This window comes from Harmonia axyridis, chromosome 1 (assembly GCF_914767665.1).
Source record: "Harmonia axyridis chromosome 1, icHarAxyr1.1, whole genome shotgun sequence".
Taxonomy (NCBI): Eukaryota; Metazoa; Arthropoda; class Insecta; order Coleoptera; family Coccinellidae; genus Harmonia; species Harmonia axyridis.
The window spans coordinates 72,776,325-72,799,882 of record NC_059501.1 but is presented as its reverse complement, the minus strand read 5'-3'; the positions used below and the strand labels follow the sequence as shown (position 1 = coordinate 72,799,882).

At 34.6% G+C, this 23,558-nt stretch overlaps 1 protein-coding gene across 26 annotated transcripts in view; it reads right to left on the bottom strand.

Moving 5' to 3' along the window:
- LOC123679986 (voltage-dependent calcium channel type A subunit alpha-1) overlaps positions 1-23,558 on the bottom strand; it is a 312,605-nt gene that overhangs the window by 200,571 nt on the left and 88,476 nt on the right. The window lies entirely within an intron of this gene.

Sequence of the window (23,558 nt, the reverse complement as noted above, 5' to 3'; positions counted from 1 at the left end):
AGTTGAGAGAAGACAACAACACTCATCGATGTAGCGATACAAAATAAAAACAAAATGCGCCAAAAATTTCAAAATAAAAAGATCTTGAGTTTCAGATGAAGCGCAGTGAGATCAACGTATTGTGTTGTTTGAAATGGCTCCGAAAGAGTAGGCATTTTTGGACGATTTCATAAGAATATCATGTCCCTAACGAATCAAATTGTAGAAGAAACATCCATTGACGTGATTCAAATGGCAGAACCGTTACTACTCAAGCACGTCGCGAAACATACTTGTTACGGCTAAAACATTCCTTTGTCCAACACTATCACAGGATGAGTGGTGTTCTAAAAACCCAGGCTCATTCGAACAGCGGCATTTCACGAACGCAGCTTCCATAGACCCCCTGATTAGAGCCTATCCCAAACGAGTCATTCAAATAAACGAAGAATTGAAAATGAGAAAATTACATGTGCCAGACGCCCACCATTGGGAGCATTCAATTCCGGCCTGCCATGGCGAAAAGCGTTTCGTCATTCTCCACATCAATTATTGAGCGAACGAATTTCACTCACAACAAACGCGTCCACCTGATGAAAATGAACGATTCGAGTTGGAAAGTCCGTTGATTGACATTGAGTGCTCCAGTATATTGACGTCCGTTGTGCATCTCTAAGGTGAAAACGGCTTTTCGAATTGATATTTACTGACCAAGAACGAAGGAAATGGTGTTATATATATTCATGGTTTTTATTGGAGTGAGGGAACTCGAGGAAATTATTGAAGGTGTCTGAAAGGTGGTGCATGAGGATCAGTTTTTGACGCTCGCGGAGAATAGATAAATCGATAATTCAAAATTTCTGTGGCCACAAAACTCAATTAATAATCGACGAGTGAAGATTTTCGAAGTTGAAATGAAATAATGATTCCAAAGTATGTGCACTGATGACTGAGCTGATCACAACTCAACAAATATGACCTCTCAAAAAAATATTACCATAAATGACTCTTCAGAGCTATCAGATCATTCATAATACTCGTAATAATAATAAATCCTTATTGGGCCATTCAAATATTTAACATGTATAGGACAAGTCAAGATTGAAGAAATAATAATAATAAATCTCAAAGGTGCATGAGGGTAAATTTTTGACCCTCGCGGCCCATAGATAAATCAAAATTTAAGGGGCCACAAAACTGAAAAAGTCTTCATTTTGGGAGTTGGAATGAAATAACTTTTTCGAACTTTCTGCGGAATTCCGACCTGATCATGTCATCAGAACTCTAGGAATATGACCTTTCAAAAAAGTACTACCATAAAGGACTCTTCAGCACTATCAAATTATTTAGAATCACCTAGGAAATTGGAACCATATGAGACTGAGCACCGTTATCAACTTTCGAAGAGTTTCGAGCTGATCAGAACTAAAAAAAAATAGTACCATAAAGGACTCTTCAGAGCTATCAGATTATTCATAATAACAATAATAAATCTTTATTGGTTCATTTAGACATATTACATGTATGGAACAAGTCAAGATTGAAGTAATAATAATGATAAAATAAATCTTTATTGGTCCTTTTAGACATATTACGTGTATAGGATCTTATTGGGCGGAGGTTCCACATGAGTACGAAGTAAAGCCATTTAAAGCATTTTGTGAAATTTGGTGTTGAGACCGTGTCCACAACCGTAGAAAAGTCGAACAAAAATAGAGAAAAAAAATTATCTGACAATCCGTAACAACAAATCTGACCAAATTCAGATTTTGCAAGTGAATATAAAATGATAGTTTTAAGCTTTTTGTGAAATCATATGTCACGCGAGTCATCGTTATCATGGAAAATTCAGGCAGAATTTTGTGAAAGAAATACCCTATATTTATGCGATTACATGCCTGATCGGGTAAAGATTTTGCGTGTCAATATAGGATAGCCATTTCCAGATTCGTGCAGAAGCCAAAATGTTGAAAACATTACCCAATAATTCCTTCACAACAGATGTGACCTAGTTTGAATGTTGCAAGTAGATATAAAATATCAATTTTGAGCTTCAAGTAGGTAAGATTTCGCGTTGACCGCTTCATCAGTAATATATAAAAATATAAAATTCATCAGCTACATTTTTTGACTACTAACCCTGTATTCTTATCATTCGAAAAATGTAACATGATAAAGCCACAGTGTGGCTGAACAATTGTCGCAGACAATAAAATATTTGTGTGAATTACCGTGTTTTCATTTTATTGAAAACGAATTGCAGCCAAGTAAGGACGAATCCATTAAATGAATTCAGAACTTGATAAATATTTCATCGTCATCTTCTATCGGCTGAAAACAGATGCCCCAAAGTGTTGATTCGTGTTTTGTGTCAAAAACAGTCGTCTGAAGTCATTTCAGAAAAAATAAGATGGTTTTTGCTGAGTTTTTGACCAGAAATGTCTCATTGTGCGTTAACGTGGTCGAAACCCATGAGTTTTTTTTTTTATTTAGTCCTTTTGACGAATTTCCATTTTCTATGCTTCGGCGTACGATTTTTTTTTGCAATGAGAAGCAAAGACAAATATTTCGTTTGATATTTTCAAATAAGCGCAAATTTTAAAATGCGCAAAAGACACTCGAAATGAACTGGCGAAATATTGCAATGAACAAACCAGATAACAGATGGAGTTCAAACTACACATGAACAGGGCAGTTATGTTGACATTAAAAAACTAACAAAAAATGCATTTGGAATGCGGTATATCTAATTCCCAATATTTTCTTGGAAAAATGTACATAGATAATTTTCAGAAGAATCTTTCAATGTAGAACTACGCACAAATTCAGAGAAATCTCTCACCAGAGATGGTTAAGATTTTTTCTGAAGTTAAATTCTGAAAAACTCCAAGTTTTTCGTTCGAGTGTTTGAAGTAGGGACGAAATTCAATTTAACAGCAAAATCTTTTCCATTTCACACTGATCTTCATTATTCTAGGAGCAATACATTATGTAATAACTCAATGTGTTTCATTTATTTTCAGGGCTGAGTCTAAATATAAATATACGTATGAGCAAGTGAGTAAATAACAAAACTATAATTCACTTCAGTTCTTTCCCTCAAGGTTCGTGCCTTGAAACGGAATCAATTGATTCACTTCTAGCAACGAGGAGATTTTTCCAATAATAGCAAACTCATCAGGTGTTAAACATAATCAGGTCACATCCGTTGAAAAGCTCTTAGTCAAACACTATGACGAACAAAGTAAACTAATCACTTGTGCAAACTTCCCGAGTCGTATCAAGATCGATGCAACCCTTTATAGTTTACTGTTTGGGAGATGCACTTCTCGGAGAATATCAAGAAGAACGTTCATATTTGAATTCTTCTCTTTATTTGGTTTAATCAAGTTACAAGCTGTTATTTGAACAGTATCAATTCCATATTCAGAATTTTTTTTTTTGTAAATCACAGAAAGAAAAAACCAACACAACAGTTCTCTAGCGCCTCATCTCATTCTGAACCGCAAACAAATTTATTGCCAAAACTAAAAAAAAATAAATATAATTGAACAACTACTTAATTTTCCTCCAACCTACGTAAATTAAAAACATTTATATTAGGCAATGAGATATACAGTGTGATTCACCGGGATGGCCTATTAGACATTTATGGAGAACTAATTATAATTTTGGGCTGAAAATTTGCACATTGGGGTTTGATACAATAATCTTTCTCCCTAAAATATTTTCAGATGTAATGTCAAATTAAGTTACGGAAACATCGAATTTCAGTTTCTTTAAATGTTTTCCGGAAGTCACAGACTACTCCACACAGTTATAAATTGCGGTTTTCCCCATTTAAAGTTCTTCCTCGATAACTCTTGAAGTATTCATTTTAGGTATAGGGTTTGCCCAAATAATCTCCACTGTTTTGTACGAGAATCGACTGAAATGATGAAAAATATAGGTTCTAATTTGAAAATCTTGAATTTTGATGAATTTGAGTTGTCCAAGTTCATAATCTTCTTATGAACACCCTGTACATATGTGGTCCAAACCGCAAACAGTCCTATAAGACTTAGTATTTGCTGAATCGAAGAAGAAAAAAAAAATTTCGAAGAAAGCTTTCTTTGTCAAAAGAAATTCGAAAAAATGTGAGTCCTCATCGCCATCATTTCTTCATAAGAATCCCAACAACTGAATTACCGTTGAGTTTTTACCTAAGGTATGGCATATTGCCGAAATTGTCGTCAAAGAAGCTATCTAATGATACAATAATATATTGGGTGTGCCATTTGAAAGAAGGAAGGAGTAGTCTGTTTCCGGGGTAACCGGAAGCTGTAAAAATCGGAAAATACTTTAGGGAGAAAGATCATTGTCTCAAACACCAATATGCAAATTTTCAGTTCAAAATTATGATTATTTTTCCATATATGTCCAATATAGGCCATCCCGGTGAATCACCCTGTATAAAAAAACTCGACTCAGATAAGCATGAAAAAAGTTATATTGGATGATTCGATGTCGTAAGATTATTTCAAAAAATATTTAATTAACAACAATTCAAATGAGTTATACATATTTTGTGTCTCATTTCTGTTCATTATATGGATTGAATAAGCTTTTAAAAAAATTTCAATGAAGACCTGAATTCACATTCAGTTAGCTCAAACATTCCCGAGACAGCATAACAAAGAATAAAAAGGAATATTTAGTAACTATTAAACCCAGAATACAATATGATGATTCATACCAGCCTCAACTAATTGATAGTTAATTATTATTGTAAAGTACAACGATTAGTTGATCGCAGTAATTAATTGATCTCACTGATTAATTCTCATTCGATTCAATCTGGGACGTTGCTCAATCGATTTTCGGACGCAATCCATTCATTTTACCTTGATATAATCACTTGGTTTTGTTTATCAACTCATTTTTGTACGAAATTTCATGCGAATAGCTGTTATATTTTGGTTGGTCGTCGACTTACCCGTAAAACGACATTGAGTTATGCCTGCCTATATTTTCGACTTGGACAAGTTTTTTCGAGCAGACTGAAAGTAATTCGAGTTATCGAAGATTTCGAGCTAACCAGGTTGGAATCAACGAGAGTCGACCAAACTATATTTCACGTTTGATGAACCACTTGCCTTATTATGTATCTTTTCAACATCCCTGAAAAATATAATATTCGAAGAAAGACATAACTGGAAATATTACTTCTGACTTCATTAAATTGACATAAAACAATGCAATGCAAATGAAAATTTAATAATGCCCCATTCAACGAGAAAGGCCCTGCTCAAAGAAAAGACAATTCGAGATTTTATGAGATATTTGATGTAGATGTTTTTCTGTTTTTAATTAAATCAGTTTAATTCCCTTTGTATATTGTTCCATATGAACGTCTATTTATGTTAAAACTATTGTATTCTGAACAATGAACACATTCAAAATCTCAACGCCGTCAGTTCTGTGGTCACAGAAGTAATGGGTAATTTTTTTATTATATTTATTATTATTATTACATGAAATAAAAGCTGAGGTTTGGAACCTATCAAAGCTCAGAAATGAAAATAAAATTAAAATTTTGGATAATTCTTATGAAATTTTCTATAGTCAGATAAAGTGTTCAAAATTATATCTTACATGAGGCTTAAAATTATCATTCTACATCCAATGGGAGATACAGAAGAAGTTGAAAATTACAGACCTATAGCTCTGATGTCCTTGTTGATAGATCTAAAAGTGAAGAGATAGTTGTTGTAAGATCTAAAGTGAAAAACATATAATTTGGTGTACTTCAGGGTCCTGTATTGGGACCCCTATTATTTTTACAATTTGTAAATGACCTACCAGATAAAGATGAGAGGAATTTTATTGAAATTTTTGTCGATGATATCAGCTTCCTATGTAGCCAAAAGAATAAGGAAGCACTCATACGTTATTATGTTCTCTCTAACAATTTCAACATTTCTCAACTCTTGCGAATTATATATATAGTTCGTAAGGCATACTAACACTCGATTCTGGGATTATTGGTTTCTCGTTGCGGAGAATCTTCAGCTTACTCAATGGCTAAGTGGTTAGGGCATAGGACTGGTTATTCGGAGGTTGCGGGTTCGAGTCTCGATCGAAGGGGGAATTTTCCAGGATTGAAAAATTGTCTGAATACCGTGAATTTGATTTCATATATTGACACACATACGTTGAAATTATTATTCACGTATTTATTGTTATTATTATTAATTTAGAATGGCCTATCCTGTATAAGTGCAGATGAGGGTAGAATCGATTAAGAATGAGATTTTTGGCTATTTCAGAAGAAGAGTAATCCACATTTTCCACTTGGCTTCACAGACAGTTTTCAAATCAAGTACTCGTTTGAAAGTATGCAGAAGATCTGTTAGACTTCTTCATATAAAAACAAATAACCATTCCCTCATCTCTCCAGTAATTGTTTTTCTACATTTCCGATCTCATCAAATTGCAAACAACCAATAGAAGACTTCCCTTCAATCGCCTCGATTTCGCTCAGTCTGAAAATACGAACCGATTTTTCCATTTTCATCACGTTCGCGGAAAGTGGAAACTCTAATCCGGCATTCGCGAAATTATTTTGATCCGGTTGTCCATGAGGTTCGTACTTCCGTTCAAAACACAACAATCAACATTCGAAACGGAATTAATTATACACAGATTGTAGATCCCCTGATGGCGTGCATACAACACGCGCGATAATCTTTCAATTTCGTTTTTACGCCTGCCTTTCGATGTATATGAACGGGTGGTGATGAAGCGAGTTACTGACTTTCAGGATTCGTCGACGATTTTCGTATTTACAAAATGCAATGGTCTACCTCCAGGCTAATCTCTGATGTCAGGTTCTCCTCGTATCATATTGATTCCGTTCTTGTGATTCCTCAAGCTTCTGTTCAAGAACTCATCATCTTTACAAACCATGACGTATCTAATGGATGTTTTTCAGCTGCATGGAAAGTTTCGATGGTTTTTGTCTATGGTTGACATATTCTGTTCAGTAAGGTCTGGTTAGTCATCATGACGTGCTTAACGAATAGAACAATACTTCCAAATTATGAAAATTCACTTTACTAGAGCAATTCGTTCATTTTACGATATAATCGGCCTAGTGAAGAAGTGTCATTTGTGCAGTTTTCGCAATAATTTTTCTCTTCACAAAGAACAAGACTATCGCTTTCCTTCTTCACCGAAACCTCAGATGCTGCTAGCTACTTCGGAAGAGATCTAATGGGGTGCCACCGATTCTGTATGAAGAACTGAACAAAATGGCCCACTGACTCTCGAACGCTGTCAGAAAATATTTCAAGAGCTGGCAAAATATCCACCATACCTAACGATAACCTCAAACGACTTATAATCATGACAGGACGAAGGTACTGAATTGACATCATCAATAAGCAAAATTGCTTCATATGGAGCAAAAACAATCCTCAAGTCATTAAGAAATCATTATTTCTTTCGAAATAAGGAAGAAGCTGCGGTTACGGTGAATGACGAGCGCTATAGAGCCATACTGCCTGATTTTTCATTTACAAGAATTTATCAGCTAAAAATCGACGACATTTGGTGCCACCGCCACACAGAGCACTAACCATCAATTTATTGCAGTATCAGTTTGGTGACAACTTTATTTCCGGAAGTGGTCTTTTTAACTGACCTCCTTGTTCATGCGATTTAATACCTTTCGATTGCTTTTTATGGGACTATGTTAACAATAATTTATGCAACTCTTGAAGCATTGGAAGCTAATATTCGAGCCAACATTGACGCCATACGGTCAGATTAAGATGTGTAAAACACTGATTTTTTTTAAATAATTCTGGCGACTCAGCTCAGGATGAGTCCCTTTTCTGTTTTCTCTCTTGAGGTGGCACTACGCAAAGAATTAGCTAATCAGCGGCATCATTTCAAAAAAATTTTATGTTCTGTGAAAAGTAGTTTGTTGTGGATTCAACCTCAAAATGACATTGACAGAAAAACGACGTGAGCGCCTGCCATAAGAAGAGATGCGGAAATAAAGTTAAAAGGGACCAATACCATTGAAATCCAAAAAGGTTGGTCCCTTCAAATGTCGCCACTCTAATCTCAAGGTTTGAAAAGTGAGCACACCAGTGTTTCAGACATCTTAGGCCAGATTTATTAGAAAAAGTAGAGTAAATCGGACAGATGGAATGGACTATATGTAACTCATAGCCGTGGTGGACATTTGCCAGGAGTCACATATTGAAAAAATGCCATGAAATTAGCTAGCAGCTTATAATAATAAAAAATTCATCCCAGCAATATTTCAGTCTTTTATTAAAAATTTAAGTTCTCAAGCTCTTAAAAAACACCTTTGGCGAGTCGTTCTCGAGCCAAGTTACGAGGTGCGCCCTCTCCCAGGGGTTTGGTGTTTTGTCTCCAATATCGCTAGAGGACTCATCGGTTAAGCATTCCAGCGATCTCTGACCAAGACACTTTCTTCCACACCATCGTGAGAGGTGACCCTGTTGCATTGCAATAACCCCTATAAATCCGCCGAGGCCGAAGTAGTGTGGCGCGAACACCCATAGCGTCATCTGTGAGCAGACAGAGTCAGTACACACACATTAGCTGTAAATTATTTTGTACGATATGATTTTGAAAGCTTTGACGAACAGGTTCTTTGACAAAATTGGAAAATTCCAAATTTTTTAACCGTGGTCTATTCGGCATTTTACCTGACGTTTCGATTACTGATACGGTTAGGGCTTTCAGAAGTTTCTACGAAAAAAGTTTTTTACTTGTCAACGATAAAAATTTTAAGACTAGCTATAACGACATCCTTGATACCAGAAACATCAAAATTCAATCAAAATAAAAAGTACCACATACAAATCAAAGAATCTTATCATCTAAACAACCAATCTTTCACAAAATATGCTAGTCCATTCAAGTTTCAAATATTGGAACGGGAAATCATTTTTCATTATGGACAAATATTTCAACCTTGAAACCCAATATACCTGTCACAATTCGTTGTTTCTTGAAAAAAAAAATGATGTAGAATGAATAAAATATTCTGCAATCTTCTTGCTATATATCAATATCTCAGAAGGTAACTACCCGCCGAACAACTCCATCGATCAAGATGGGAAAGAAGGCAATTCTTCCTGACTTACGTCCTGATATTTTTCCCAATCAACCGTGAAAACCGAAAGTATTGAAAGTTGGCGAGCGTCTGACAGAAAACTCGATTTGGTTTTCATATTTCCCCTTGCACGTTCCTTCTTACGCTTTGTTCCCTGATCCAATTCGAACCTTACAGATTTGTCTTTATCGATTGGCGTTCCTCTAACCACCTAATTCGTCGTGAATTCGAGAAGTTTGCATCTCAGTTCCAGACAAGCTGATCGATATGAACATGAATATTGTTGGCATTGTTACTTGCTGACGTGGCAGAAGTGGCAAACTAACTTTTGACGTCGATAAGCCAACAATCGAGACGATGATTTTGCTTACTATATCAGATATTTTCCCTTACACATTGAGGCAATAATTTCTCCCTAAACTACTACTCAATATCTTTTTTGAATAGTAGATATTACCTCAAGTGGCTGATTTTGTCCGAGGCATCATTATTGCATATAAAGCTATATGGCTTTTTCCTCTTATGATTCGGATCTGCCATCAATGGGAGATCTTGAGATAAATGAAATTGTAAGGATACCCGAAACAACATCTATGAAATATCTCGGAATAATGATTGATGCTAATCTAAAAAGGGATAAACACATAATAAATACGGTGAGAAAACTGAGAGAACTTCTATATAAGTTCAGACTTATGAAAAAATATTTGAATGACACTAAACATCTAATGATGTTATTCAATGCATTAATACAATCCCAGATCAACTACGGAATTCTAGGGTGGGGAGGAGTCTATGACACACACTTGAAACATCTGGATACTATACAGAAATGGATATTGAAGATAATTTATGGAAAAAAACTGAAATTCCCAAGTGATCAATTATTCCAATTAGCAAGGATTCCCGATATTAGACAGACATATGCACTCCAAATACTCCTGAACATCTTTAAAGGAAATATTTGATTGAATAAAACAGAGCATTTGTATTCTATAAGAAGAAAAGAATATAGCTACTAAACACCAAGAGCAAAAAAAAGGATAGGACAAAGATCCTGTTTTTACCTAGCCCCAAGGATATATAAAAAAATTCCTGAAAATCTGAAAAAATAAGAAATTATATATATTACAAAAAAAAGGCTAAACAATGGTTAATAGAAAAAGGAAGAGATTGTATAAACAGAATAATCAATCAGAAAGATTAAAAAAAAATAAAAGAAAAATTGAAATTAATACTTACAATTTATAGACATTTTATGAACCCGAATATGGACACCTACCTACCGATTGGACCTTCACCCCGGAAATTATGTTCACCCTAGAATGGATCTTAGAAACCCACCCGATTGGACTTTTACCCGGAAGTGACTTGTACTAGAACGTGAAACAATATGGTCTGAATGGAAAGAATTCACTACTAATTTAAATATTATAAATAATGTATATTTCTTCAAATATTTTAGAACCACTTTTTATTTATAATTACGCACAGGTAAATATTTCGTGAAATAAATACCTCTGTAATTTTTTTTTATGTTTATAGTAAATAAACATTATATATTATTTGATTACTATGACTATTGATAAATAAGAGTTACCATATTACTTTTGTGAAAATTTGAAAAATCTGCTCGCATTTCCCGAGCTGATCCATTGTTTTTTCTGTGATAAGATATTGCAAAGTATATTTTGTCGAGGAGGCTTCCTCACTTTGGTCACATCATTCTATAATAAAAGCCAGTCTTGCATTGAAACATAACAAAGACATCAAGAAGTATTCCAAATTATTAGTAATTCCTAAGATCAAAATGTTGGATACCAACCGAACGAATCAAGAGTTCGTACCTACTTGACAGCAAACTGATCAAATTCTAATCGAAACTTCAGTTGAAAAATTCCGAGCTAAGCTAATTTACAAGAATGTTATTTTGATTGAGGACTAAATCACTTCTTTATCAGCTGGCAACTATTATGGGTATTGCAGGAGCTTTAAAATTGAATGAACTTATGAGACCAACTTACTATAGATAATATCCAGGACTTCGCATCAACTATTTTGGTATCTCTGAATAATTGTAGTAGTCGATGCCTTCAACAACAACTAAAAAAAGGAAAATTTTATAAATAGAGGGTCAACATAGTTTCCAAAGAATCAGGGCGTAGAAATAGGGGGTACTGGGGGTAATTTTCACCCCTCCTTTCCCCCCAAGAATTCCAAAATATCAAATTGCAGAATTCTCGCAAAGACGAAGAATGGAAATTTTTCCGTAAAATGCACCAATAATTATTTTACTTTCCTTTGAAATCCACACGGCAGTGAAAAATCTAAACTTTTTACGGTTCATGAGTTTATTATCGCTTTCAAGATGAGTTCTTTCATTGCACTACGAGCACGTCTTTGTCCGAGGTTTATTATTTTCTTTCTATCCGCTTTGTCGGCGTCGCTTCTCATTTGCCTTCTGGATTTTTGCATTCGTCATCGGTATACACTTACACGATGTTTTCGGTTTTTTGTATCTACTCGTCACAAAATTTCAATAATGTAGTTCTCAAAAAAAATTGTCTGGGATGTGTTGTACAATTTATTGTGTTCCATTCAAATTGCAATTTATTCGTGAAGACATCAGATTTGAATTGACTTTATCTATACAGTGTTCTTAAATTGGAAGTAGGAATGGAAATGACACATCATTTTAAGAATTAAGTCCTTAAACATGAGAACGCAAACGCTTTTTTGAGGTAGGTACAGGTGTTAAAGTAAAATTTTTTTTCTCATAGAACCTTCCCTTCTGCACGAGATATTCAACTTGGAATCCACATGATTTTTTTCTGAAATGGTTCCGCTTCTTTTCTCTAGAACTATTTTTTGGTGGTCCTCTAGTAGTTTAGGAAAATGTAAAAAAACTCTTGTCCAGTACTACACTTTTTGGTTTGTTATTGTTTTATCGTGTCTGCTATCGATGCCGAGAAAATAATTCAAACAGCTCTCTAGTCATCCTCAGGGAAATCCAAATTATTATTGAGATTCACTTAGTAAGCTGTGATGAATGAATTAATTAGAAGTTTTGGTACTTATACCCACTCTGTAGTGAAGGTTAATGAATATTCGATTAACTCACTAGAAAAGTACGACTACAAGGCTTCGCAAAGCGTTTGCGGGCCAAATTGATAATAAAAAAATTATTTCGAATAATTTGGTTCAAACTCCGTTACCCAACTTCTTTTTCTCACATTACAGATTTGATTAAACGTTGTTGTCAAAAGAAAAAAAAAGGTCTACGCCCTTGCCAAAGAAAACTGTTCGCTGGATTCTGTTGTTTAATCGGAAATTGCAGAGAAATATTTAGGCATATCGATTAGTACTTTTCAGAAAATAGTTTCCTATAATTTCCAATCTGAATTTCAGTTGATCTAGGAATGAAAGAACCTCCATACTCAGCAGAAAAAATACCTGGCAAACCTTCTTTTCAAAATATTTTCTATTATTCTCCTCACTCATAACAATTCAATAAAATGGGCAATCAAAGTATCAACAACAGTTTACCAAAAAACGATTTCAGTACGCAATGAAACTTTATTAACTCCGCAATCTTTCAAAGCCATCCAAAACATAAGCGACTTAGTCAACTACTGGAACAACACTCTGAAAAACATCAAACCGAAATTAATTCTGGATGATGATGATCTAACGCACCACTGAAAGAATTTTCGGCTGAGATGAATACCGTAAAATTGCTTTATCGCACGGGTAATGGAGCAGAGGATTGGATTCATCCTTCGTTCGGGTATTAAAACTGGAATGGAACAGCTCTTCCATGCCGCAGACGCTGAAAAGGAAGAAGTGACGTTTTTGATTAGAGTTTTACAACGGTTCGGCTATGAAACTTGTCTGGATAGAATTGCATTGCATGGATTTGAAAATATTCGCAATCCCGCCTCTAAAGCTATCATACACGATAATACAAATCACAGGAACTGCCTCACAACGTAAATTTTTATCGGCTAAAAAGCCGATTCATCGATAAAATTATAATTATAAATGTTCAATAAATGATTACTTCAAATTATATAGGTTTAATGAGTCTATAACTTGATGAAGACCTTCATCAGGTAGACTCTTTAAACCTATTTAATTTGAAGTAATCATTTATTGATTGAGAATCATTACCAACCAAATGATAAATTTAAAATTTCTGAAATTGTTTTTTCAATTGTAAATGTCGATTTGTATATGTATTTCATGAGAATCACAAGAAAGAAATCCATGACTACCTGAAGTAATTGATTATTCTCTAAATCCTTACTAGATAAACAGTTACATTTAGTTAGTTTGAATGTTCCCCAATTGCAATTTTTGTGAAGTAGGTAGTGGTGAGTTGGTAAATGCAGTAATTTTGTTGAACTATAAGGCACTGATGAAGAAAAATTGTATTATTAAATACAAGAATTCCGGAACGTGCGTCTGTCTTCATGTTAATTTAGTTATTCAATTAGTTAACCGTTCACTCAATTTGCACAGTTTTAGTTATTTTGAATTTTCTTCTGGTTGGTTATTAATTTTGTCATTTTTAGAATTGAAATTATATTTCAAGACAAAAATAAACCAAATATATCATAACGATACATTATTGTGAAGGAATAGACACAAAGTTGTCAATTGTTATATTTAAATCATACTTAATTAAGAAAAGTTTTTTTTTTCAACTTATTCTGTAAATAAATAAACAAACCAATCACTACGGGGAGACAGAGTTTCTGCTGAGGTTTTTATCTGTACTTTTGTATCAAACCTTGAATTGTATGATGCCTCGTTTACATTTCCTGTGCTTATACTGAGATTTTATCTACACATACTTGTTTGAAGTCAATAATTTTCTGTACTGCTCTATCTAAAAAGAATATATATTTGAAAAGTTTCACAAAAGGATTCTGTTTTTAGTCCATTTTGAGTTTGAAAGAAAATAATACTTGGATGACAATTTGGAAAGTGGGTCTTCATTACAAGGTACACATTATCATAAATTAATGATTCTTTTCAATGAATAATGATTTTCGATAACAATTTTATTGCCTATGAAATCGTTCACTTGTTCGATTCGTTTATCGTTGAGACAAAGGTCAGATAATCACTCGGACAATCATTACTTATTTTGGTTTAATATCTGCGTGTTCTTTTGAAACGCCAGAACGATAAATGTTAGATCTCAATTATTGTTTCCCTAAATAATTGACAAATAGTCACCAAAATGCTTGGAGATCTATTAGTTTCCTAATGCATCGACAGAATGACGTTTTTAATTGATTTGCAAGAAATCAATTTCTATTTTACCTAAATGATAAGAGATATTTCGTTATTTCTTTGAAGTGTTGAAGATATATCGTCTCTGTTGTAAATCATACGGTATTCATTGAGGGTTTAGAACGCTCCAAAACGAACATGAAGCGTAGCACATGTGCGTATCACTTGGAAACGATCGAGAATCTATTCCATGGTAAAAACCATGGGCGGTACGGCCAAAACTTTTTATGGGATAAGGAGTGGTACTTAGTGCTTCCCTCGGTACCATGGAGATGCTAAGGGTGTGGCCTAGTTGGAGGTCAGTTATCGGCCAGTCAACAGTCAAGAGTTCAGGGTTAATGGACAATCATCAGTCAATAGTTAAGAGTAATCGGTCAAGACAAGTGGCGAACTAATAAAGTAAAAAACGACACTACCGAACTAAAAGTTAAACGTCGACGACGGTTTTGTTTTAGTCACAATCAAAAAAAGTGAACATGAAATTGTGTACTGTATTGAAATAATGTAATTAAGACGTGAATATATTTTCAATACTGTGTACAAGTCTCATAACTGTGTAAGACTTTGTGAATATATGTGTAGGTATATAATTTAAAAGTGTTTAATTAGTATAACAATCCAAATAAGGTCAACCAGAAGAAGGCGATTGGCCTGGTTATCGAATCATACCCCTTAGCGATCGAATGAATGAACGAGTGTTATAATAAGCCTTCTGTCGAATATTATATATTATTTTTTCTAATTCGCTGAATTCTAATTGGAATTAGTGGAACATCTCCATCGTTCAGTAATATTCACATTGAAAAATGTTGGTTGACAGGAGAGTTCCAAATACCAACATATAATAATAAAATATATCCATGAAATCTTTGTAAATATAAGATATTCTCACACGATTTTGTACTAAAAGATATGGCAGAATGAACGGATTTGACACAGAATTGAAGATATATTTATCATCTACATTCTGATCATATATGGAGTATTCCAGACATTATTTCTTCAAATTTGATTTCCTGTTTTGAAGTCTGAGTTTCTGGTTTAGATTTCCAAGCTTTGATAGTTCTTATAATTTCCGGAAAAAAGATTAAAAGTAGAAATACGTATTTTCGATTATTCATTGAATAATTTTGTGGAATAATAGAAAGAATTAATGTTGATATCAGATATTGAAAATGAACCAAAAATAGTTCTGATGTGATGAAGCTAAAAAATATCGAGTTCGTAGTAATAATCCGTTTAGCTGATTTTCCATATAACGAAAATTCGATGTAAAAATTCGTTTCCTCGAAAGGACGCTCAATTTAGCTTGCCATCATCATCTCTAATTTCCAGCCAAATCAAATATGCAAATTGTGACTCGAGCGAAACGTTTCGAATTATTATTTAGGATGAAAAAACTTGAGATGATTCGGGAAAACAGAATTTAGCCTCGCCCATAACTTCAATTTTTTTTCAAGAATACGAAGAATTTGCGAACACAAATCAGGAAAAAATATTTTCGAACGTTCATACTTTCGGAACTCCTCATAGGTTCCGAAATGTATTGCGGCATTCGAAATCCAAATCTACCTTGAGAATTTCAAGTTTCTAGAGTTTTCCGTTTGAAATCTATCGTGTTTGACCTGGGGCAGTCAGACAGAAACGTATTTGAAGACGAATTTATCGTTTGTCACCATTTTCTCAAAATTCGAAAATTACAAACATCGTAAGGAATGATAGAGTGATCTGTTCAGGAAAATATTTCAAAAACATAATTTTTAGATAATCAAAATCAAAGTAATTTCAATTTTTATTCAATCTTTTTATTTTTCCAAAAATGCTACATGCAAATATCAAATCTGAGAAGTGAGAGTGAATTTTATGAATTGGAAGCACCAAATTATGAAAACTGCATAAATTTCTCTAAAACTATAATATGAAGAATTGCACTTTGTGATGAAATATTTTGATTTCACGATAGTGTGATTTCAAGTTTTGTGGAAATCGTTTTGTTCGTTTCCTTTCGAATTTCAGGGATACAAGTATAGCGGGTTATGGCTATCACAAATACCATAAGGCTTTAAATATGACAGCGAATGAGGGTAGAATTCAATAAATTAATTAATAAGAGAAATTCTCTTTGGGAAGATCCTTGAGGGTGAAAGTCTTAAATATAGAAAGTACATTCCGGTGTAGAATTCAAATTTCAATTCATTACATGATGACAATTGATGGTGGTGTTTTACAATCAAGAGAACAATTTTCTACGACAGCTTTCTTGAATTAAATGATGTTCTTCTTCTTATTCTTCTTCTTCATCAGCCTTCCCTTATCCACTCCTGGATGTAGGCCTCTTTCATGTTTCTCCATGCTGTCCTGTCCTGGGCTATGTGAAACCATCTATTTCCCGCTTACTGCTTTATATCATCAAGCCATCTTCTCTGTGGTCTCTCTACACTGCGTTTCGTCGTTCTTGGTCGCCAGTGTGTTTCTTTATATGTCCATCTCGATTTGTCCTGTCGAGCCACGTGTCCTGCCCACTGCCACTTCAATTCTGCAACACGCGCAATTAACAATGATGTTAATATTCGTTAAAGAATTTTCATTCCATTATATCTAATATAGTTATCTATATAATTGAAATTAACAACTAAAACTGGTCAAATAAACCACAATTGTCATTCATACACTTCATTTTCGACACCCTGTATATTTTAAACTAGGAACTTAAACTTCCCTCAAGAACATATTTTTTCTTAAAAATTTGACTATGCTTCAACATAGTCACCTTTAAGAGAGAAACATATACTCCAAAGCTCCACGTAACTATTCATTACCTTTTCTGTCGAAGAATTCTTCATTCCTTTCGCAGTAGTCTTCATCAGGGCAGAATGTTAGGCCAATTTTCATGAATCAGCTCGTATCTCCGAAACTCAGAGTCTAACTAATTAGAAATTAACTAACTAGGATACACAACAAACTACTCCTCTGAGTGGCTTGGATGACCTTTATTTACCACTAGGCTATGGTCAACCACTTATGTAACACCCTGTATGAAAAAAATCCCAAGCACTTTCCATCCCGCAAGAATTCTCACTTCAAAGTTAAAACGAGCAGTTTTCGTAAGCGTCGCCAAAAGAATGATTTTCTCCCGTTCAATTCCCAACAGTTCATCTTCAAAGGATGAAATGAGGTCCTAATTGCTGGTCTTAATATCCTCTCGCCGTTTTTTCACAGATTTCTTCATTGTAACTGACGTCGAGCAGGTTTTGTCGCTTCGTCCTTTCAATGTCGCTTTCTTACCTTCATCGATGGCACTACAGATGAATGGAAAGACATGGTTATAAGAGAAGATGATTAATTCATTTCGAACGCACTTCTCTTCATTCTTTATTCGTCTTTGAGGAAGTTGAAAATGTAATCTACCAAGTATATATACACTAACCGATAAAGAAACTGCAACACCTAGAAGGACCTGTTTGAATTTTAATTTTTTTTTGGTTAAACATGGATAGTATAGCAAAAAGTAAATGATTGACATTTGGAGAAAAAACCAAAGGGTTTACAATTTTTTTCAATTTCAAATTCAAATTCAATTTTTTCAAATTTGTTAATAATGTGCGCGATTATCTATGCACTCCCCAATACGTCTCGGCATTGATGCCATAATATGGTCTATTTCTTCTTGAAGAATACTATCCCAAGCTACCTGTACTTCGTGTATCAGAGCCGCCAAAGTTCGTGGGGGCTGGGGTAAATTTCCAAGCTTTCTACCCATGATGTCCCAATAATGCTCTATGGGAGAAATATGTTGGCACCATGAGATCGGACATTATCTTGCTGAAATATTGGATTCACGAGCCGGTTAAGGTGAGGGAGAACATATGGCTCCATTATTTCTTGAAGATAATGCAGCGCTGTCATGTTACCTCGAATAATGACTAAAGGTGAACTACTTGCATGTGCAATAGCACCCTATGACGTTCAACATCAAACTGAGGTTCACGTCTTTCTCCCCGACGTCGTCTAACTCTTCTTCGGTCATCATCTGCATCCAAGGAGAATCGGAATTCATCAGAAAAGACGACCTGATGCAATTCCACATTCCAATATTGACATTCTCTGTACCACGGCGATGTTCAACCGTCAGAGTTAACACAAGATGGGGTCGATAATGCTGCAGTCCAAAAGACCTTACCCGGGGTGAACCGTTCGGACAGTTACGAGATGGCCTTTGTCTCCTAACCACCCATTAGCCCAAGATCGAGTTGTCGCAAATCGGTCTCTAATGGCCATAAATCTTAGACGTCAATCTTAAACTTCATTTGTGCCCATTCGACGTCCAGTTCCTACTCTTCTTCGATTTTAGGCATTATCAAACCAAGCTTGACAACATCTCATAACAGTTGTTGGATTTCTGTTCGTAAGATTAACGCTTTCTCGAAATGATAATCCCGCCTCCCATAGACCAATAATTCAAATTCACTTAGCTAGCGATAAATTCCGCGAACACGTGCTCTAGGCATTTTAACAACAACTAACATCGACTTTGGATCTCCTCGAATAGCTGGTTTGTTGCAAAATTAAAAAAACTTGCAGAAAACGACTACAATATTTAAGTAACAAAAAATGTTCACATGAAAAAACCTTCACGATATTTTTCTCTAAATTCAATCTTGCTATACTATCTATGTCTTACCAAAAAAAAAATTTAATTTAAACAGCTCCTTAGGGTGTTGCAGTTTCTTCGTCAGTAAGTATAATCTACATTTGTAGTTATTACACTTTGATGCTGTTTAATATTCCTTTATGGGTCGATTGAAAAGGTGTTTATCTACGATCACTGAATTTGTTCCAATAGGAGAACTTATGCTCAACCAATAAACAGCACTGCTCCTTCTATTAAGTGTAGTAAAAAGAAATTCATTATTTTCCCAATAGCTGACAATTATATGTTATCTCACATTGTATAAGTCCTATTGGGTTCTACTAAAGGCGTTAGGCAGATGAGAGTTCAGACTAAAAAAACTTCTCTGACAGTTTTGTGGTCCAAGATAGACATTAGCGAAGAGAAAGTACACTATATTTCACAGTTTTTCTTCGAAAAGGCGAAAATGCGAAAATGGTCTCAAGAAGAAGCTCGATTTATGGGTACCACACGAGTTATTGCAAAAAAAAAATAAGGGCTGAATTTCTATCTGCCAATCGTAACAAAATCGTCCCATTTTCGAAGCCGTTGGTCACTGTTGACGAAAAGTGGATCACTTACGACAACGTCAAGCGAAAACGGTCTTGGTGGAAACGCGGTGAGCCAGCGGAAAAGATGGCCAAGCTAGAATGGCGTCCAGGAAGGTTCTTCTGTGTGTTTGATGGGATTGGTAGGGAATTTTCTACTAGGAGCTATTCCCCTATGGCACAACTGTTAACTGAACTGTTAGCTTGGAACTGTATTGTCAACAATTGGATCGTCTGAAGGAATCAATCGTCGAGAAATGGCCATATTTGGTCAATAGAAGAGGAATTGTATTCTATCAGGATAACGCCAGGCCAGACACATCGAAATAGACTCGCCAGGAACTCCGGGCGCTTGGTTGGTAGGTTTTTATGCATCCACCTTCTAGTCCGGACCTCACACCAATCGATTGCCATATCTTCCTGTCCATGGCGAACGGAATCCTCCTTGGATATTTCTCTAGTTTATGGTTTATATATAAAATCATAAATGGCCAAGTCAACTGCCTACAATTATTAGCTATACTTCAGTTTTCTCTAACGCAATTCAATCATACTACTACTGCATGTCTTGGCATCCCATTCAAATTAAGAACTCAACTCCCATATGGCTTCTCAGTGTGCTAGTGTGGATGTATTTCTTTGTACCTAGAACTTATGCAGGAGACTCATAAAACCACTTTTTCGTTATAATCTTTGAAGATGGGAAGCTTCAAATTTTTCATATATTCATAAAATTTTACCTAACGCTAAGAGAGAGCACACAAAAAATTGTTGTAATAAATTCATTACTACTGAGCGTCCTTTTTTTCATTTCATCATTGACAAAGTGTCCCCAAAGAATGTCATCATAACCTCCACCATTAAAACAACAATGCCAATATATCCGAAGCAAACAAATTATCAAAGTAAAATTCAATCTCATCAAAATTTCATTTCCCGTTCATATACGGCATGTAAACACTCATCGTCTGAATATATTTAGATTGCTTTGTTTATTCTCGATTATAATACGGATACAAGTGACATGTTAATATTTGTTTACTAATCGATTGTCTATAACTTATTTCCATCCTCAAAGAACACAATTTCGAGCGACATCTAATGCAGAACAATATTACGGGTTTATCTACTTTGCCTCTTTATTGGAAAATCGAAGCCAGAGTCAATGTTTCATTTAGGTTAGTGAATTTAGAGTAGATGCATTAAAGGATAATGATGTTTGGATTAATGCTTAAGCTGGCAGGAATGGGAGTAAAATGAGAAGCGCACTACCAAATGGAGAAGTAGGTATACACCTGATACAGTGATTTGGCTGATTTACATTTATCATTATTGAAACTGCTTTTGTATATTCAGATTATGATCCTGTAATATGATAAAATGGAAAATTCTCAATAACTCCTATAACCGCTGCTGATCTAAGAATTGAAATTATAGTCCGTCCTTTTTTCTAAGAATTGAAATTATAGTCCATCCTTTTTGTGAAGTATACAGCATAGCATTTTTAAGAGATTCGACATATCTAATACAAGAAATACTATATGAAGTGAAAGAAAATTTGTTTCGATCAAAATGCATCAGGGATGTCCATCCTGTGTCGTTAGGTTTAGGGTTCAGTGTGCTCATTTTGTAGCCTACTGTAGGGAATTTAATTGCCTCAATAAATTCATATTCCAAAAATTGAATTTTGAACGAAAATTCAAGAAACATGAAAAATTCGGAATGAAACTAGTGAAATAGCAAGACCACAACCCTACGTGATCTTTGTAAAGACGGTGGTGATATTGAGGAAGAAAACGGCCCGAATGCTCATAAAACCCGGCATTTCAGGCCTTCAGGGCCAAGAATTAATTCCGTTCAGTCTCCGAACATCCACAGATTTCAACAAGCAGCTGTAAATACCTATCTCCAACACCGAGAAGATCGAATATTTCAGGTTATGTATTGATAGATTGCCTATAGGGTTATGTTTGTGGATTGGCTTGTTATGTTGAAAGGTCATTATTATTGGTGTTGAATTGGTCCAGAAAGGTCTTATTCACTTTGAAATTTTGTAATATTTTCGTCATTAATATGTACAAACCCCATAATAGTCTTATTTCGATATGATTCTTTCTTATCCTTCAATTTATTGTAGTGATTTCAATTGTCATCATTCAATCTGGTATAGTGGTATATGAAGGAAGTAATAACATGTATTACTTCTTTCTGGTTTTCCTCTTTTTTGTTCAGATTCAATTATAATTTATGCATCGTCAATTTCTGGTGAAAAGGAAGGATGAAAGGAAATTGGTTTGGAGAAAGAAGAAGATCTCTAATATGAGTATATCAGCTTATTTACAGAACAAATACATTCAAACTAATCACTACATCTATACGGGGATACAGAGATTTTGCTGAGGTTTTCATCTGTTCTCTCTTACCATACGTTGAAATGTATGATGCCTCGCTCATTTTCCTCTGTTAATATGAGATATACCGGAAACAGACTACTACTTTCTTATTTAAATGGCACACCCAGTATATTATTGCATCATTCGATAGCTTATTTGATGTTAAATTCAGCAATATGCCATACCTTGAGTGAATACTCAACGGTTCATGAATTAATGTGATTCTTAGGATATTATGAAGACTCACATTTTCTTTAATATTTCTACTGAAAACTTTTTCGAAAAAAACCTTTTCTTTTTCGATTCGGCCAATACGTAGTATAAAACTGTTTGTACAGGGTTTCTATGAGAAGATCAAGAACTTGCACTAACCAAATTCATCAAAACTCAAGATTTTCAATCCGAACCTACATTTTTATTACTTCAGGCAACACTAAGAATAAAAACTTTGAAATTCATCGAGGAAAAACTCGAACCAAGGAAAAACCTCAATTTCTAATTCAATGAAGTAGTCTGTGAAACCAAAAGTCGATGTTTCGATAACTAGATTTGCGACTTCATGACTTATGCTTAATTTTATTGATTTATGGATTCTCAACAATTCCAACAAACAATCAATTACAATTCATGAAATGTCAAATGTAGCTATCGCAAACATCAACGGAAGTGTAAAGGTCTGAAAATAGTATAGGGAGAGGAACCATTGTCTCAATTCTCAAGATGCAAATTTTACAGCAAAAAATTATTATTAGTTCCACAAACATCTAAATAGACCATCACGGTGAACCACCCTGTATATCCAATATTGAGCATTTTTTAGAATAACCTTCTGAAATATGGGAGCCATGGCACACACTATTCATTTTTGAAATAATCAAGTTTCAAATATCCGATTTCGAATTCAGTAAAAATAAGGTGACATCATAAATTTTTCATGAGATAAGTTGACGAAGCATCTGGAATAAAAGGAAGTGATAAAAATTCGTGTAAAATCGCAGTGTCTTTCCTCCATAAAGTGGAGAGCTAGGTGAAGGAATATTTCATCTCCCCGCTTGGATTTAGTAAAACGACCGATATGTCCCAGAACAGAATGATTTGTTTTTTTTTTATTTATAGTATTTCATTAGTTCAATATGATTTTTTTCTCTTAGTTTGTAATGTACATAGTAGTCTATCAGAGCTGAAGTAACCACAATATTTTTTAAGGAATCTTAACATATGAGCGTCTAACCTCTTCAGAAGCAAAAGTATTACCCAAAGTTGAATGAATATAATTAACAAATTTGAACATCGAGGAGAAGAGGAAGGAAGCTGATTGAAAATTCAGTAAAAAGGGACATTCGATTTCAATGGATTCGGAAGCTTTCCATGAAACATACTGTAGTTCTGAAATAATCAAGTCTTCAATCTCCGATTTCGAATTCAAGAAAAATAACCTGACAGTATAAATTTTTCATGAGATAAGTTGACGAAGCATCTGGAATAAAAGGAAGTAATAAAAATTCGTGTAAAATCGCAGTGTCTTTCCTCCA